At 46.8% G+C, this 17262-nt stretch overlaps 1 protein-coding gene across 4 annotated transcripts in view; it reads right to left on the reverse strand.

Annotated features, from left to right (window-relative positions):
• dnajb2 (DnaJ heat shock protein family (Hsp40) member B2) overlaps positions 1–17262 on the reverse strand; it is a 58944-nt gene extending 41682 nt beyond the window's left edge. For all 4 annotated transcript variants that reach the window (XR_013499486.1, XR_013499485.1, XM_078227819.1 and 1 more), the window contains exon 1: positions 17169–17262. The gene's annotated coding sequence lies outside the window, so the exon portion shown is untranslated. The remainder of the gene's footprint in view (positions 1–17168) is intronic.

Here is a 17262-nt window from a genome sequence, read left to right on the forward strand (position 1 = left end):
TAAGGTTCTATTCCTAACCTTTCTGTTTTAAAAAAAAATTAATTCTTGGGATGTGGGCATCACCGTCTAGACCAGAATGCCCGTCCCCAGTTACCCTCAAGTAGGTGCTGAGCTGCCTTCTTGAACTGCTGCACTCCACGTGGTGTAGGTACACCCACAGAGCTGTTAGGGGGAGGGAGTTCTAGGTTTTTGGTCACTGTTCCAATAGAGGAAACAGGAGCTGGAGTAGGACAGTCGACCCTCGAAGGCTGCATCTCTTATTTGGTTTGGTGCCAATTTATTTTTGGTCCGTTAAGGCCCCTGTGAAGCACAGGAGGAGTTTTTTTTACCACATTAAAAGATGCTTTAAAGTGCAAGTTGTTGTTTATTCTAGGCCGGCACATTCCAATGTTCCCACTCAGTAATTAAATTAGCAGATTTTTGAGCCAGGGCACTTCAGATACCAGCCTCATGTCCAGTTAGAGAAGAGTTTAAAAAGAAGCAGGCAGCATTTCAAACACTCCCCGTATAAGGGCTGTTTTCTGTCCTGCTATGCATGATTCATAGCAGCATCAGGAAAGAGCTATTATTTGTTCCAAAGCAATCAGACAGTCGGTTCCCTCAAAAGACAATTAACTGGTTGACACATCATCATTTGCACTCATGGAACCACTGACCCCATCGAATTCGACCTTTCCACCGTGACCAATGATACCCAAGTTGATTCTAAAACAGAAAAATGTTGGAAAATCTCAGCAGATCTGACAACATCTGAGAGAGAGAGAATAGAGCCAACCTTTCGAGTCAGGATGACCCTTCGTCAGAGCTGTTTGTTTTGTTTCAGATTCCAGTATCCGCAGTATTTTATACATTACTCTGTCTCTTTGCCCAAGTTGTAGATTGTAATATAGTTTGTAAATAACTGAAATTGCAACACTCATCCTTAAATCATTCCACTGGTTACAGTCTGCTTTTGAAATGTGATGGCTTCTGCCCACTCTCTGCCTCCTGCCTCTTAACCAATCCTCTATCCATGCTAATGTATCACCCTCAAAGTTTGTGAGCCCGTGTTTTGCTTATTAATATTTTGTGTGGCACATTATCAAATGCCTTTGGGAAATTGAGGTAAATTACATCAAGCTCCACTCGATCTGCCCAACTAGTGGCATCCTCAAAAAACTCTAAAACGGCACGGTGGCACAGTGGTTAGCACTGCTGCCTCCACAGCGACAGGGACCAGAGTCCGATTCCCTGTTTGGGGTCACTGTCTGTGTGGAGTTTGCACGTTCTCCCCATGTCTGCGTGGGTTTCCTCCGGGTGCTCCGGTTTCCTTCCACACTCCAAAGATGTGTAGGTTAGGTGGATTGGCCATGCTAAATTGTCCCTCAGTGTCAGCTAGGGTAAATGCAAGGGGTTATGGGGATAGGGCCTGGGTGAGATTGTACTCGGTGCAGACTCAATGGGCCGAATGGCCTCCTTCTGTACTGTAGGATTCTATGAATTTGTCAAACACGATTTCCCTTTCATAAAACCAAACAGCTCTGATGAAGAGTCATCCAGACTCGAAACATTGGCTCTATTCTCTCTCCACAGATGTTGTCAGACCTGCTGAGATTTTCCAGCATTTCTTGTTTCAGATTCCAGCATCCGCAGTATTTTGCTTTTACCCAAGTTGATTCTGTTGCTCTACTTTCCAACTCTCTCCTACATCACACCTTCCAAGACCCTCTTGCCCAAACATAATCTATCCATTAACATCATTTTGTGCCACCGTGGTTCAGTGGGTAGTATTCTTGTCCCTACATCAGAAGTGCACGAGTTCAAAGCCTGCTCCTAATTTGGCATGTCAGCTATGACTCTCACCACCTTTTACAGATGCACCATAGAAAGCATTCTTTCTGGTTGTATCACAGCTTGGTATGTCTCCTGCTCTGCCCAAGACCGCAAGAAACTACAAAAGGTAGTGAATGTAGCCTAATCCATCACGCAAACCAGCCTCCCACCCACTGACTCTGTCTACACTTCCCGCTGCCTCAGCAAAGCAGCCAGCGTAATTAAGGACCCCACGCACCCCGGACATTCTCTCTTCCACCTTCTTCCGTCGGGAAAAAGATACAAAAGTCTGAGGTCACGTACCAACCGACTCAAGAACAGCTTCTTCCCTGCTGCTGTCAGACTTTTGAATGGACTTACCTTGCATTAAGTTGATCTTTCTCTGCACCATAGCTGTGACTGTAACACTACATTCTGCAATCTCTCGTTTCCTTCTCTATGAACAGTATGCTTTGTCTGTATAGCGCGCAAGAAACAATACTTTTCACTGTATGTTAATACATGTGACAATAATAAATCAAATCAAATCAAATCCAGAGACTCTCGTATTGCTGAAAATAAAAGGTATGAAACCTGGGGGCATGTCTGCCCCCTCAGTTGGACATAACAGATCCCATGACATTTCAAAGGACAGCAGTGGAGATCTCCCTGGCATCCTGGAGATCTCCCCGGGATCCTGGGCCAGTACGTATCTCTCAGCCAACATAACAAAAACAGATCCTCGTTACCGGTTTGTCATTTATGGGAGCTTGCTGTGCATTAAATTGGCTGCCACATTTCCTACGTTGCCTACATTTCAAAAAGTATTTCAAAAAAAGAAGAAAGAAAATTACAGCACAGGAACAGGCCCTTCGGCCCTCCAAGCCTGCACCGACCATGCTGCCCGATTTAACTAAAACCCCCTACCCTTCCGGGGACCATATCCCTCTATTCCCATCTCATTCATGTACTTGTCAAGACACCCCTTAAAAGTCACTACCGTATCTGCTTCCACTACCTCCCCCGGCAACGTGTTCCAGGCACCCACCACTCTGTGTAAAAAATCTGCCTCGTGCATCTCCTTTAAACCTTGCCCCTCGCACCTTAAACCTGCGCCCCCTAGTAATTGACTCTTCCACCCTGGGAAAAAGCTTCTGACTATCCACTCTGTCCATGCCTCTCATAATCTTGTAGACTTCTATCAGGTCTCCCCTCAACCTCCGTCACTCCAGTGAGAACAAACCAAGTTTCTCCAATCTCTCCTCATAGCTAATGCCCTCCATACCAGGCAACATCCTGGTAAATCTTTTCTGTACTCTCTCCAAAGCCTCCACATCCTTCTGGTAGTGTGGCGACCAGAATTGAACACTATCTTCCAAGTGCGGCCTAACTAAGGTTCTATAAAGCTGCAACATGACTTGCCAATTTTTAAACTCAATACCCCGGCCGATGAAGGCAAGCATGCCGTATGCCTTCTTGACTACCTTCTCCACCTGCAATGCCACTTTCAGTGACCTGTGTACCTGTACACCCAGATTCCTCTGCCTATCAATACTCTTAAGGGTTCTGCCATTTACTGTATATTTCTTATCTGTATTAGACCTTTCAAAATGCATTACCTCACATTTTTCCGGATTAAACTCCATCTGCCATCTCTCCGCCCAAGTCTCCAACTGATCTATATCCTGCTGTATCCTCTGATGGTCCTCATCGCTATCCGCAAATCCACCAACCTTTGTGCCATCCGCAAACTTACTAATCAATCCAGTTACATTTTCCTCCAAATCATTTATATATATTACAAACAGCAAATACATTATTCAGCAAATATATCAACAGCAAATATATTACAAACAACAATTCCTTTGTTCTTCTTCAGAATAGTGACCGTGGGGATGTTTAATCTCTAGCAGAGCGGGCAGATGGAGCCTTGGTGTGATGACTTATGCAAAAGATGGCATCTCTGGCAGGGTAGCACTCCCTCAGTACTGCACTGGGAGTGTCAGCCCAGATAGTTCTGCTCAAGTCTTGGGAGTGGGAGTTAAACCCATGATCGTCTGACCCAGAGGCTACCCAGGTTGACCAGGACTTCTTACCTCATGCCCAGTCCATCATCGAGGCTATTTCATTTCACTAGGTTAAACCCACAAACATTCACAGAACAGAAACACAGTGAGATTAAGACAGTGCAGAATAAGTTCATTTGCCTCATCAAGTCCGTGCTGGCAGTTTTGTAAAGCTCCCCCCAGATCTTTCCCCACATCCCTGGAATAGCTTTCTCTTTCAAATATTTATCCAAATCCCTTTTGGAAACTACTTTATTTATTTACTTAATCTTTATGTAGCCAGGTGAGTCGATTGAGAACCAATTCTCATTTACAAAGAACAAAGAACAATACAGCACAGGAACAGGCCCTTCGGCCCTCCAAGCCCATGCCGTTCCCTGATCCAAACTAGACCATTCTTTTGTATCCCTCCATTCCCACTCCATTCATATGGCTATCTAGATAAGTCTTAAACATTCCCAGTGTGTCCGCCTCCACCACCTTGCCTGGCAGCACATTCCAGCCCCCCACCACCCTCTGTGTAAAATATGTCCTTCTGATATCTGTGTTAAACCTCCCCCCCTTCACCTTGAACCTATGACCCCTCGTGAACGTCACCACCGACCTGGGGAAAAGCTTCCCACCGTTCACCCTATCTATGCCTTTCATAATTTTATACACCTCTATTAAGTCTCCCCTCATCCTCCGTCTTTCCAGGGAGAACAACCCCAGTTTACCCAATCTCTCCTCATAACTAAGCCCTTCCATACCAGGCAACATCCTGGTAAACCTCCTCTGTACTCTCTCCAAAGCCTCCACGTCCTTCTGGTAGTGTGGCAACCAGAACTGGACGCAGTATTCCAAATGCGGCCGAACCAACGTTCTATACATCTGCAACATCAGACCCCAACTTTTATACTCTATGCCCCGTCCTATAAAGGCAAGCATGCTATATGCCTTCTTCATCACCTTCTCCACCTGTGACGAGACCTTCAAGGATCTGTGGACTTGCACACCCAGGTCCCTCTGCGTATCTACACCCTTTATGGTTCTGCCATTTATCGTATAGCTCCTCCCTACATTATTTCTACCAAAATGCATCACTTCGCATTTATCAGGATTGAACCCCATCTGCCATTTCTTTGCCCAAATTTCCAGCCTATCTATATCCTTCTGTAGCTTCTGACAATGCTCCTCACTATCTGCAAGTCCTGACAATTTTGTGTCGTCCGCAAACTTACTGATCACCCCAGTTACACCTTCTTCCAGATCGTTTATATAAATCACAAACAGCAGAGGTCCCAATACAGAGCCCTGTGGAACACCACTAGTCACAGGCCTCCAGCTGGAAAAAGACCCTTCCACTACCACCCTCTGTCTTCTGTGACCAAGCCAGTTCTCCACCCATCTAGCCACCTCCCCCTTTATCCCATGAGATCCAACCTTTTTCACCAACCTACCATGAGGGACTTTGTCAAACGCTTTACTAAAGTCCATATAGACGACATCCACGGCCCTTCCCTCGTACAACAACGACTTGGACAAGAGTCTAACTTTGCAACAGCAGAAATTACACAATACAATTCACTTAAACACTAAAAACAATAAAATACAAAATAGTGACCGTGCACTGCTACCACACAGCTCCAGGGACCTGGGTTCAATTCCCAGCCTACTGCACATTCTCCCCATGTCTGCATGGGTTTCCTCCGGATGCTCCGATTTCCTCCCACAGTCTGAAAGATCCACAGTGCTGGTTGGGTGCATTGGCCATGCTAAATTCTCCCTCAGTGTACCTGAATAGGCGCCAGAGTTTAAAATTTTTTAAATTTATTTATTAGTCATAACACTGCAATGAAGTTACTGTGAAATTTGCCTAGTCGCCACACTCTGTCACCTGTGCGAGTCAATGCACCCTAACCAGCACGTCTTTTGGATTGTGGGAGGAAACCAGAGCACCCGGAGGAAGCCCACGCAGTCATGGGAAGAATGTGCAGACTCCACACAGACAGTGACCCAAGCCGGGAATCGAACCTGGGTCCCTGGTGCTGTGAAGCAGCAGTGCTAACTACTGTGCCACCGTGCCACCCCCGGAGTGTGGCGACTAGGGGATTTTCACAGTAACTTCATTGCACTGTTCATGTAAGCCTACTTGTGACACTAATAAATTAACTTTAACTTTTTTCTAACTAGTAAAATATTTCGTGGCAGCAGTAAGACTTGAGCCAAAACTCATTCCAGAACCACTTTACTAACTGCAGAAGGAGGAGAATTTCCACCTCAAAGATTTTCTTCTGAACTCGAGTTGTAGGGGAATGGCCAAACCCTGGACAACTGTGTCAGCCTCTCCCTGAATCTGAACCTATTTAAATATCACATACACTTGATTATAGGTCAAATGGAAAAAGCAAGGGAAGGCTTTGTCAGAGTGAGCAAACTGCCTCAAATAGGGAGAAACTCCTGGGTTCTAGATATAAAATGGTAAGCGCTGAAAATAAATAGCAAGCCCAATAGTATTTGTAAGAAGAAGGGACAGATTTACTCCACACGTTCTATCCACACACCCCCATTGCTGCAAAGACCCTAACTGTCTCTAAGACTGAGCAACACTTCCCTTGCCCTTTCACCTGAACTCGATGGGGTAAATTTTCCAGTCACGTCCACCATGGAAATCATCATGGGTGGGTGGGTGGACGGGTGGGTGGGTGGGCGGGTGGAATGGAAAATTTGGTGAATCATTCAAATGTCCGTTGACCTCGGGTGGTGCAATGACTTCAATCAGGCCATTGAAGTTGAACTCCCTGATTAAGGATAGGGAGGCGATGGCCTAGTGGTATTATCGCTGGACAATTAATCCAGAAACTCAGTTAATGTTAATGCCCCTGATTAAGGATCCAATTGATGGGCCAATCAGGAAGTCTTTCCCTTGAACTTAACAGGGAGTGTCAGTTCCTCTGGCACCCCCGGAGGTAGACTGCTGACTGCTAGCACTCTGTGTCCTGCTGTTAGAGTTTGTAAATAAAGGGATTTTGATAAAGGGACTTCTGCCTCCGCAGGTTTATTACGGATGGAAATTTTCAGTCTCGGACTGGAAAATCACACCCAATAGTTCTACATGCCCATCTTCACCAAGCATGCACTGACTCTACCAGCAGCCCCTTAGGCTCATTATTGAGGGCGGGGCTTTCCAGTCCCTTCCACCTGAGGTCAACAGACCTTTCGCTGGTCCATTAAATTATCCTCCCCGCCCACAACAAATCCCGTGGTAGGCAGGACCACAAGATTTGGATTCTGAGTCTCTCAGAGGCTTACACACGAGTTATTTGACAACTCAAATGTTAAATTTGGCCGCTATAGTTTAATAAAACTGCTAAAGATGTTTTGACAAGAGTGTTGCAAAGCAAAATTAGGCAGTCAGTCGCAGGTGATATCAGGGCAGATTCCCAAAACCTTGCTCAAAGAGCCAGGTTTTAGAAAGTGTTTCAAAGGAGGAAAAGGGATTCAGAGTGTTGGGGATCGGGTGTAGAGAAGAGAATTCCGGAGCTCAGGGCCCAGGCAACTGAATGTGTTGCCGCCAATGGTGGAACAGTTGGAATTGGGGACACACACAAGGTCAGAATTAGAGGAGTGCAGATATCTCGGAGGCCTGTGGGGGTGAAGCCACTGAGGGACTGGAAACCATGGATGCGAATTTCAAAAACCAAAGCCTAGCTTAACCTGGAGTCAATGTAGGTCAGCGGTGATTGGTGATCCAGACTTGGTGTGGATAAAGACATGGCAGCAGAGCTCTGGGTGACCTTACATTTATAGTCATAGAGTCATAGAGGTTTACAGCATGGAAATGGGCCCTTTGACCCAACTTGTCCATGCTGCCCTTTTTTTTAAAACCCCTAAGCTAATTCCAATTGCCCGCATTTGGCCCATATCCCTCTATACCCATCTTATCCATGTAACTATCTAAATGCTTTTTAAAAGATAAAGTTGTACCCGCCTTTATTACTATCTCTGGCAGCTTGTTCCAGACACTCACCACCCTCTGTGTGAAAAAATTGCCCCTCTGGACACTTTTCTATCTCTCCCCTCTCACCTTAAACCTATGCCCTCGAGTTTTAGACTCCTCTACCTTTGGGAAAAGATATTGACTATCTAGTTGATCTGTGCCCCTCATTATTTTATAGACCTCTATAAGGTCACCCCTCAGCCTCCTACGCTCCAGAGAAAAAAGTCCCAGTCTATCCAGCCTCTCCTTATAACTCAAGCCATCAAGTCCCAGTAGCATCCTAGTAAATCTTTTGTGCACTCTTTCTAGTTTAATAATATCCTTTCTACAATAGAGTGAACAGAACTATACACAGTATTCCAAGTGTGGCCTTACCAATGTCTTGTACAACTTCAACAAGACGTCCCAACTCCTGTATTCAATGTTCTGACCGATGAAACCAAGCATACCGGATGCCTTCTTCACTACTCTGTCCACCTGTGACTCCACTTTCAAGGAGCTATGAACATGTACCCCTAGATCTCTTTGTTCTGTAACTCTCCCCAACACCCTACCATTAACTAAGTCCTGCCCTGGTTCAATCTACCAAAATGCATCACCTCGCATTTGTCTAAATTAAACTCCATCTGCCATTCGTCAGCCCACTGGCCCAATTGATCAACATCCGGTTGCAATTGGAGATAACTTTCTTCACTGTCCACTATGCCACCAATCTTGGTTTCATCTGCAAACTTACTAACCATGCCTCCTATATTCTCATCCAAATCATTAATATAAATGACAATGACACTGATCCCTGAGGCACACCGCTGGTCACAGGCCTCCAGTTTGAAAAACAACCCTCTACAACCACCCTCTGGCTTCTGTCAAGAAGCCAATTTTGTATTCATTTAGCCACCTCACCCTGGATCCCGTGAGATTTAACCTTATGCAACAACCTACCATGCGGTACCTTGTCAAAGGCCTTGCTAAAGTCCATGTAGACAACATCAACTGCACTGCCCTCATCTACCTTCTTGGTTACCCCTTCAAAAACCTCAATCAAATTTGTGAGGCATGATTTTCCACTCACAAAGCCATGCTGACTGTCCCTAATCAGTCCTTGCGTCTCTAAATGCTTGTAGATCCTGTCTCTCAAAATACCTTCCAGGGAGAGTGAAATGTGGGAGTCCAGCCAGAATTCCGATGGGATAGTCAAATCTAGATTAGGGTGATACTTTCTTGCTCACTGAACCAGTCCACATCCCTCCTGGAAGCTGAAATACTATTTATTCTCACAAAGGACAAAAGAAATAGTATCAGAATTAGAACAACTCGCTTTACCATTCAATATAATCTTGAGCTTTATATCTTGAGCTTTGATTCCACTTTCCCACCCGCTTCCCCTGTCCCTTAATTCCCTGAGAGATGAAAAATCTTCCTATCCAGCCTTGTGGAGCATCCACAGCCCTCCACAACGTCCAAAGATGTGCGGGTTAAATTGATTGGCCACGCTAAATTGACCCTAGTGTCAGGGGGATTAGCAGGTAAGTATGTGGGGTTACGGGAATAGGGCCTGGGTCAGTGGCGTAGCTGGTGGGGGGGGGGGCTGCTCCCCCTGAGCACATTCTTCAAAAGTGGCGCCTTTTCAACGGGGTGTTCCTCACGGGCCCCTCAGATCTGCGATGTGTGCTGCTAGGCTCCAGGTAATCCTTCACTTTCCTCCTCAGCACTCTCAACAGCCCAGTTATGGTCAGGCTTAAGTTGCATATTTTGTTTTATCAGCATTTTGCTGATGAATGCTATCAGCGCAAGTGAACTTAGACCCGGGGATCTGAACGGGAGGTTACATTACAATGAAAGTACTTCCCTTCCCAACAGCGACCTACAGTGTGGGAACAGAGTTAAAAGAGACAGGTTCAAAATTATATTTAATAACTTATCAGAGATCCTATCTAAAACAGTCTCCTCCACTTGACATTCTCACAGAATTACCACCAGTTCATGGAGAAAGGTTATTTGGTGATGAATAGAATGTACATCTCATTGAAATCCAACTATGTGGACAACTGTAGCTTTTGGGGTGGAAATGGTCTTTGGGCCAAAGGAATGGATTGTTTTTTCGTTTCAAATTATTGAAAGGGCCAATTTCAGGGTTTTATTAAAAATCGGTGAAATGTATTGGATAAAGTGGAGTTTGCCATAAATACTTTTTCCAAGTTTGAAGAGATCGGGACTCCACCTGCTCTGGAAGTTTCTGGGATGAATGAGCTCAGTGTGTTTCATAACACCTGATGTACAAACTATTGTAGTCCCTGCCCTGCATGAATCACTACAACAGCCTGAGGCTAAAACCTTTTCTATTCCTTTCGCCAGCTCCGCAGTTGACATCCCTCTCCGTCTCTCTCCTGAATGCCCGTCCCACTGGGCTCCCAGGCCATGGATTGAGGGTCATTGGTGGAGCGCTCCTCATGCAGCTCAGACCCTCTCCATCGGGCAGAAACCCCCCCCGCCACCTCCCCCTAAAGCCAGCTGGAATGTCCCCAACACACTGGCAGCATGTCGATATTTACATTTCATTCCCTCAGGCGATTAAAACAGCGGATAAATAAATGTTGATTTATGGATTAAAAACCTCCCGCGGTTTGGTGCAGAATCACACGGGCGCCTTTTTTATGTGCTCGCTCCCCCTAACTTTAGAACCTGGCTACGCCCCTGCCTGGGTGGGATTCTGGTCAGTGCAGACTCAATGGGCTGAATGGCCGCCAGCTGCTCTGTAGGGATTCTATGATTCTATGAATTCTAAAGGTTCACAGTCTTTGGGTGAAGTCAATTCTCCTCAACTCAGTCATAAATGATCGGCCCCTTATCCAGAGACTGTGCTCCCCGCCATCCCCCCCAACGCCATCCCCTCCAGGGCATAGGAGCTCCCAGTCCCTTTCCATCCTAGGCAGCATGGTGGCACAGTGATTAGCACTGCTGCCTCAGAGTGCCAGGGACCCAGGTTCAATTCCCAGCTCGGGTCACTGTCTGTGTGGTGTTTGCACGTTCTCCCCGTGTCTGCGTGGGTTTCCTCCGGGTGCTCCGGTTTTCTCCCACAGTCCAAAGATGTGTAGGTTAGTTGGATTGGCCATGCTAAATTGCCCCTTAGAGTTAGTGGGATTATCTCAGGTAAATACATGGTGTTATGGGGATAGGGCCTGAGTGGAATTGTGGCTGGTGCAGACTCAAAGGGCCAAAAGGCCTCCTTCTGCACTGTAGGGATTCTATGACCTACCTCCCTACGCTGCAATGGCTGGATCAGCATCACACCTCCCTCTGAGCCAGATGGCCCCACTGATATCTGGTGAATTGCCTCAGTGCATCTTGTAGATAGTACACACTCTATGAATGTAGATGCATGTATTTGACATTTCCCCTCACCCTTGTATCCTTACCAGTAACAATACATAGGAATAACATACAAAGGAATTGTCTGGTATGGATGAATAGAGAGACATGGGACGGCTTCAAATATATAATTCCCTGAAACTGACAAAGCAGCCCACTTGATTGGCACCACATCCACAAACATTCAATCCCTCCACCACTGACGCTCAGTAGCAGCAGTGTGTACTATCTACAAGATGCACTGAGGCAATTCACCAAAGATCCTTAGACAGCACCTTCCAAACCCACAACCACTTGCATCGAGAAGGACAAGGGCAGCAGATAAATGAGCAAGTTCCCCTCCAAGCCACTCACCATCCTGATTTGGAAATATATCACCGTTCCTTCGCAGTCGCTGGGTCAAAATCCTGGAGTTCCCTCCCTAACGGCATTATGGGTCAACCCACAGAACATGGACTGCAAGAAGGCAGCTCACCACCACCTTCTCAAGGGCAACTAGGGATGGGCAATAAATTCTGGCCAGCCAGCGACGCCCATGTCCCATGAATGAATTTTTAAAAAAAGAATCTGCTCCAACACTAATGGCTGATCTGGTTATGGTGTCAGCTCCACTTTCCTGTCTGTTCCCCATAACTCTCGACTCCCTTACCTATCAAAAATCTGTCTGTCCCATCTTGAGTATATTCAATGAACCAGCTCCCACTGCTCTCTGGGGAATTCAACAGACTAACAATCCTATGAGAGGAAGGAATTCCCCTCATCTCCATCTTAAATGGGAAACATCTTATTTTTAAAGGTGTCCCTCGTTCTAGTCTCTCCCGCAAATGGAAACAGCCTCCCAGTATCCCATCTCTACAGCATCTTATACGTTTCAATAAGATCACCTCTCATTCTTTCAAACCTTTCACATGCAGCCATTTGTTACAACGTAGGAAATACGGCAGCCAATTTACACACAGCTTGCTCCCATAAACAACAGTGAGATAAGTGACTAACATCACTGAGAATCAAGTTAAGAGATGAATATTGGCCGGGGATACTTTTTAATGTTTTTTTAATTAAAGTTTAGTGTGTGTGGGCGGCACGGTGGTACAGTGGTTAGCACTGCTGCCTCACAGCGCCAGGGACCCGGGTTCGATTCCTGGCTTGGGTCACTGTCTGTGTGGAGTTTGCATGTTCTCCCCATGTCTGCGTGGGTTTTCTCTGGGTGCTCCGGTTCCCTCCCACACTCCAAAGCTGTGCGGGTTAGGTTGATTGGCCATGCTAAATTGTCCCTTAGTGTCAGGGGGTTAGTAGTGTAAATAAGTAGGGTTATGAGGATAGGGCCTGGGTGGGATTGTGATCGGTGCAGACTCGATGGGCTGAATGGCCTCCTTCTGCACTGTAGTGATCCTATGATTCTAGTTTTGAAGTTCATTTATTAGTGTCACAATTAACATTGCAATGAAGTTACTGTGAAAATCCCCTAGTCGCCACACTCTGATGCCTGTTCGGGTACACTGAGGGAGAATTTAACATGGCCAATGCACCCTAACCAGTACATCTTTGGATTGGGCCCATGTTCTCCTTTCTGAATAATGCCATATGAATTTTTTAATATCTGCTTGAGAGGATAGGTGACCTCAGTTTAACCTCTCATCTAAAATACATCAATAGTGTAGCACTCCCTCGGTACAGGACTGTCAGCTGAGACCTCAAGACTCTGGAGTGGGGCCTTCTGGCTCAGAGGGAGATGTGATGCTGATCCAGTCATTGCCGAGACCTCTTTTGAAAAGATGGCCCCATGACTATTCTGTTCAGAAATCCAAATTTCTTAAAGAATCCCTCCTTCAATGTTTGGCCGTTAAACTGACACTTCCGTGTTTACAAATAGGATGATGCCCTTCCTAAAGCTATCAGCACTGCGGATTCCAATGTGTAGGCGAGAGCATTTATCTTTTTTAATTCTGTTTGATCAAGATCTGAAATGCACTGCCCAAAAGATTGGTAGAAGCAGATTGCAGGTTAGCATAGTGGTTCCATTAGGGTCAGTGATGCGCGGACGGCACGGTGGCACCGTGATTCGCACTGCTGCCTCACAGCTCCAGGGACCCGAGTTCAATCCCAGTCTTACATGACTGTCTGTGTGGAGTTTGCACGTTCTCCCTGTGTCTGCGTGGGGTTCATAGAATCCCTACAGTGTAGTAGGAGGCCCATTTGGCCCATCAAGCCTGCACCGACAATGATTCCACTCTACCCCATAAACCCATGTATTTACCCTGCTAATCCCCCTGACACTAAGGGTCAACTTAGCATGGCCTATCAACCTAACCCGCACATCTTTGGAATGTGGGAGGAACGGTACGGCACGGTTGGGCGGCACGGTAGCACAGTGGTTAGCACTGCTCCACTGCTTCACAGCTCCAGGGACCTGGGTTCGATTCCTGGCTTGGGTCACTGTCTGTGTGGAGTTTGCACATTCTCCTCGTGTCTGCGTGGGTTTCCTCCGGGTGCTCCAGTTTCCTCCCACCGTCCAAAGATGTGCAGGTTAGGTTGATTGGCCATGCTAAAATTGCCCTTAGTGTCCTGAGATGCGTAGGTTAGAGGGATTAGTGGGTGGGATATGGGGATAGGGCCTGGGTGGGATTGTGGTCGGTGCAGACTCGATGGGCCGAAGGGCCTCTTTCTGCACTGTAGGGTATCTATCTATCTATCGAAACCGGAGCACCCGGAGGAAACCCACGCAGTCACAGGGAGAATGAGCAAACAGCACACAGACAGTGACCCGAGGCCAGAATTGAACCTGGATCCCTGGCACTGTTCCTCCCACAGACCAAAGATGTGCAGGTTAGGTGGATTGGCCGTGCAACATTGCCCCTTATGTTGCAAGATGTCATGGTAAATGTGTGGGGTTACGGGGATAGGGCAGGGGAAAGGGCTTGGGTAAGATATTCTGTCGGAGAGCTGGTGTGGACACAATGGCCCACATGGCCTCTTCCCCACAGTAGGGATTCCATTCTATGATTGGGGCCAACAATACAGACAAACTAATTCAAATCCCAGCTGGGCAATGTAAATTTAATTAAGTAAATTTTGGAATAAAAAACTAGCACGGCCCAATGCACCTAACTAGCACGTCTTTCAGACTGTGGGAGGAAACTGGAGCACCCAGAGGAAACCCACGCAGACGGGGAGATTGTGCAGATTCTGCACAGACAGTGACCCAAGCCGGGAATCGAACCGGGGTCCCTAGCGCTGTGAGGCAGCAGTGCTAACCACTGTGCCACCCCAAGGTTTGCCATCCTCTTTTTCACCTATCTCCAAAGGATCCCATGGCACTGTGTTTCGACTAGGAGTGTGGCGACTAGGGGATTTCCACAGTAACTTTTGATTTTATTTATTATTGTCACATGCATTAGTATACAGTGAAAAGTATTGCGTGGAAAGCAAGGAGAGGGTGCAGAATGTAGTGTTACAGCCATAGCTAGGGTGTAGAGGCTTGGGTCACTCTCTGTGTGGAGTTTGCACATTCTCCCCGTGTCTGCGTGGGTGACCATGAAACTTTCAGATTGTCAGAAAATCCCACCTGTACTTTAGGGAGAGAAATCTGCCAGCCTCAGCTGGTCTGGCCTACATGTGACTTCAGGCCCTATAGCAATGTGTTTGACACTTAGCTGCCCTCTGATAGCCATTCAGTTCAAGGGCAATTAGGGATGCGTAACAAACGCTGGCCCAGCCAGCGACACCGACGTCCCACAAATCAATGAAAGGAGATAAAAATCTATAGTTAACCCAGACTGACCAACATCCCCTCCCCTTCAATAATGCGAATGGTCTCTTAATGTTCCAGTGAAGTGGTTTGTAGCAAACTCAGCTGTATTCAAGACAGCTCAAGGGCAAGTGGTGATGGGCAATAAACATTGACCTAGTCAGCAACGCTCACAACCCAGGAATGAATAAATAATAACTTTCAAATATTGATGAAAAAGACCTGTGTTTATACATTGTGGGATACGGGGATAGTGTGGGGAAAATGACATTGAGGTAGAAACAGATCAACAGTGATCTAGTTGGATGGCGCAGCAGGCTCAAGGGGCCAGATGGCCTACTCCTGCTCCTGCTCGTTATGTTATGATGATCTAGTTGGATGACAGAGCTGGTTTGAGGGCCCAAATGGCCTACCCCTATTTTCCTAGACCAGTTTTCATCACCGCCCAACATCCCAATGCACTTTACAACCAATGAAGTAGTTTTGAAGTGTGGGCACTGTTGGAAGGGAGTGGCCTAGTGGTATTATCACCAGACTATTAATCCAGAAACTCAGCTGATGTTCGAATCCCGCCACGGCAGATGGTGGAATTTGAATTCAATGAAACATATCTGGAATTAACAATCTACTGATGACCATGAAACAATTGTCGATTGTCAGGAAAAACCCATCTGGGTCACTAATGCCCCTTCGGGAAGGAAATCTGCTGTCTTTACCTGGTCTGGCCTACTTGTGATTCCAGACCCACAGCCAATGTGATTCACTCTCAACTGCCCTCCAAAGGCAATAAATAAAGGCCAGTCAGTGATGCCCATGTCCCACAAATTAATTTTAAAAACTCAGATCTGAAAACCCAAGATCCCACAGTCAGCATTTTGACTCGGACACCAGGGAGAATGCACTTTGCTCCTCTTGGAACCACAGTGCCATGGGATCCTTTGGAGATAGGTGAAAAAGAGGATGGCAAACCTTGGGGTGGCACAGTGGTTAGCACTGTTGCCTCACAGCGCCAGGGACTCAGGTTCGATTCCCGGCTTGGGTAACTGTCTGTGCAGAATCTGCACAATCTCCCCGTCTGTGTGGGTTTCCTCCAGGTGCTCCAGTTTCCTCTCTGTCTGAAAGACGCGCTGGTTAGGGTGCATTGGGCCGTGCTAAATTCTCCCTCAGTGTACCCAAACAGGCGGAGTGTGGCAGCTAGGGGATTTCCACAGTAACGTTTGATTTGATTTATTACTGTCACATGTATTAGTATACAGTATTGCGTGGAAAGCAAGGAGAGGGTGCAGAATGTAGTGTTACAGTCATAGCTAGGGTGTAGAGGCTTGGGTCACTGTCTGTGTGGAGTTTGCACATTTTCCCCGTGTATGCGTGGGTTTCCTCCGGGTGCTCTGGTTTCCTCTCACATTCTGACTCATCTGATGAAGGAGCAGTGCTCCGAAAGCTCGTGCTACCAAATAAACCTGTTGGACTTTAACCAGGTGTTGTGAGACTACTTACTGCACAGTCTGAAAGACATGCTGGTTAGGGGCATTGACCCGAACAGGCGCCAGAGTGTGGTGACTAGGGGAATTTCACAGTAACTTCATTGCGGTGTTAATGTAAGACTTACTTGTGACTAATAAATAAACTTTAAATAAAATCAACTTAATACGAGGTATTGCAGTGTTGGCTACCTGTGACACTAATAAATAAACTTTAACCTTCTGTTAACTCAGGTTCTCCCACCCCAGATGTGGGATCTGCTGAATATTCTCCAGAATTTTCTGCTGGAGTTTCAAAGCTGTGGGTCGAGGAGGAGGGGGATAACTGGCAGCTCGCTTGGCCAAAGGGAATGGGTGCTGGGCAGACTGCCGCCCAATGGGCAGGCGTCGGGACACAGGCTGGCAGCAGCTTGGTGTGTGATCCAGGCAGGGCTGCAGCTCCACAGACTGGGGCAGCAACAGAGTAGCAAAGTCTGGACACAAACTAACAACCGCAGCGCAATGTAACCACTGGGACAGTGACCCGCCACAAAGTATCCAGGAGAACAATGCCACTGTTACAATGTTTCACATCACTCCCTGCTTCACAAACAGCTCACACACACACACAGCAACACTTTACCCCAGAAAGTTACTCAAATTCATGTATTAAAAGAGAAAGGTTTCAGGATGCAGCTAATTCTCACACAGGACTGCAGTGTGCTTCATTCACACAGTGTTGTTTCAGCTCCTACCTGTCTCAGTGAGCTGTGCCCGGGCTCTCTCTCTCTGTGTGTGTGGGTACAGGGGGCAGGCGCGCTGCCCTCACTCTGAGCTCACCGCGACGTC

This window comes from Mustelus asterias, chromosome 14, assembly GCF_964213995.1.
Source record: "Mustelus asterias chromosome 14, sMusAst1.hap1.1, whole genome shotgun sequence".
Taxonomy (NCBI): domain Eukaryota; kingdom Metazoa; phylum Chordata; class Chondrichthyes; order Carcharhiniformes; family Triakidae; genus Mustelus; species Mustelus asterias.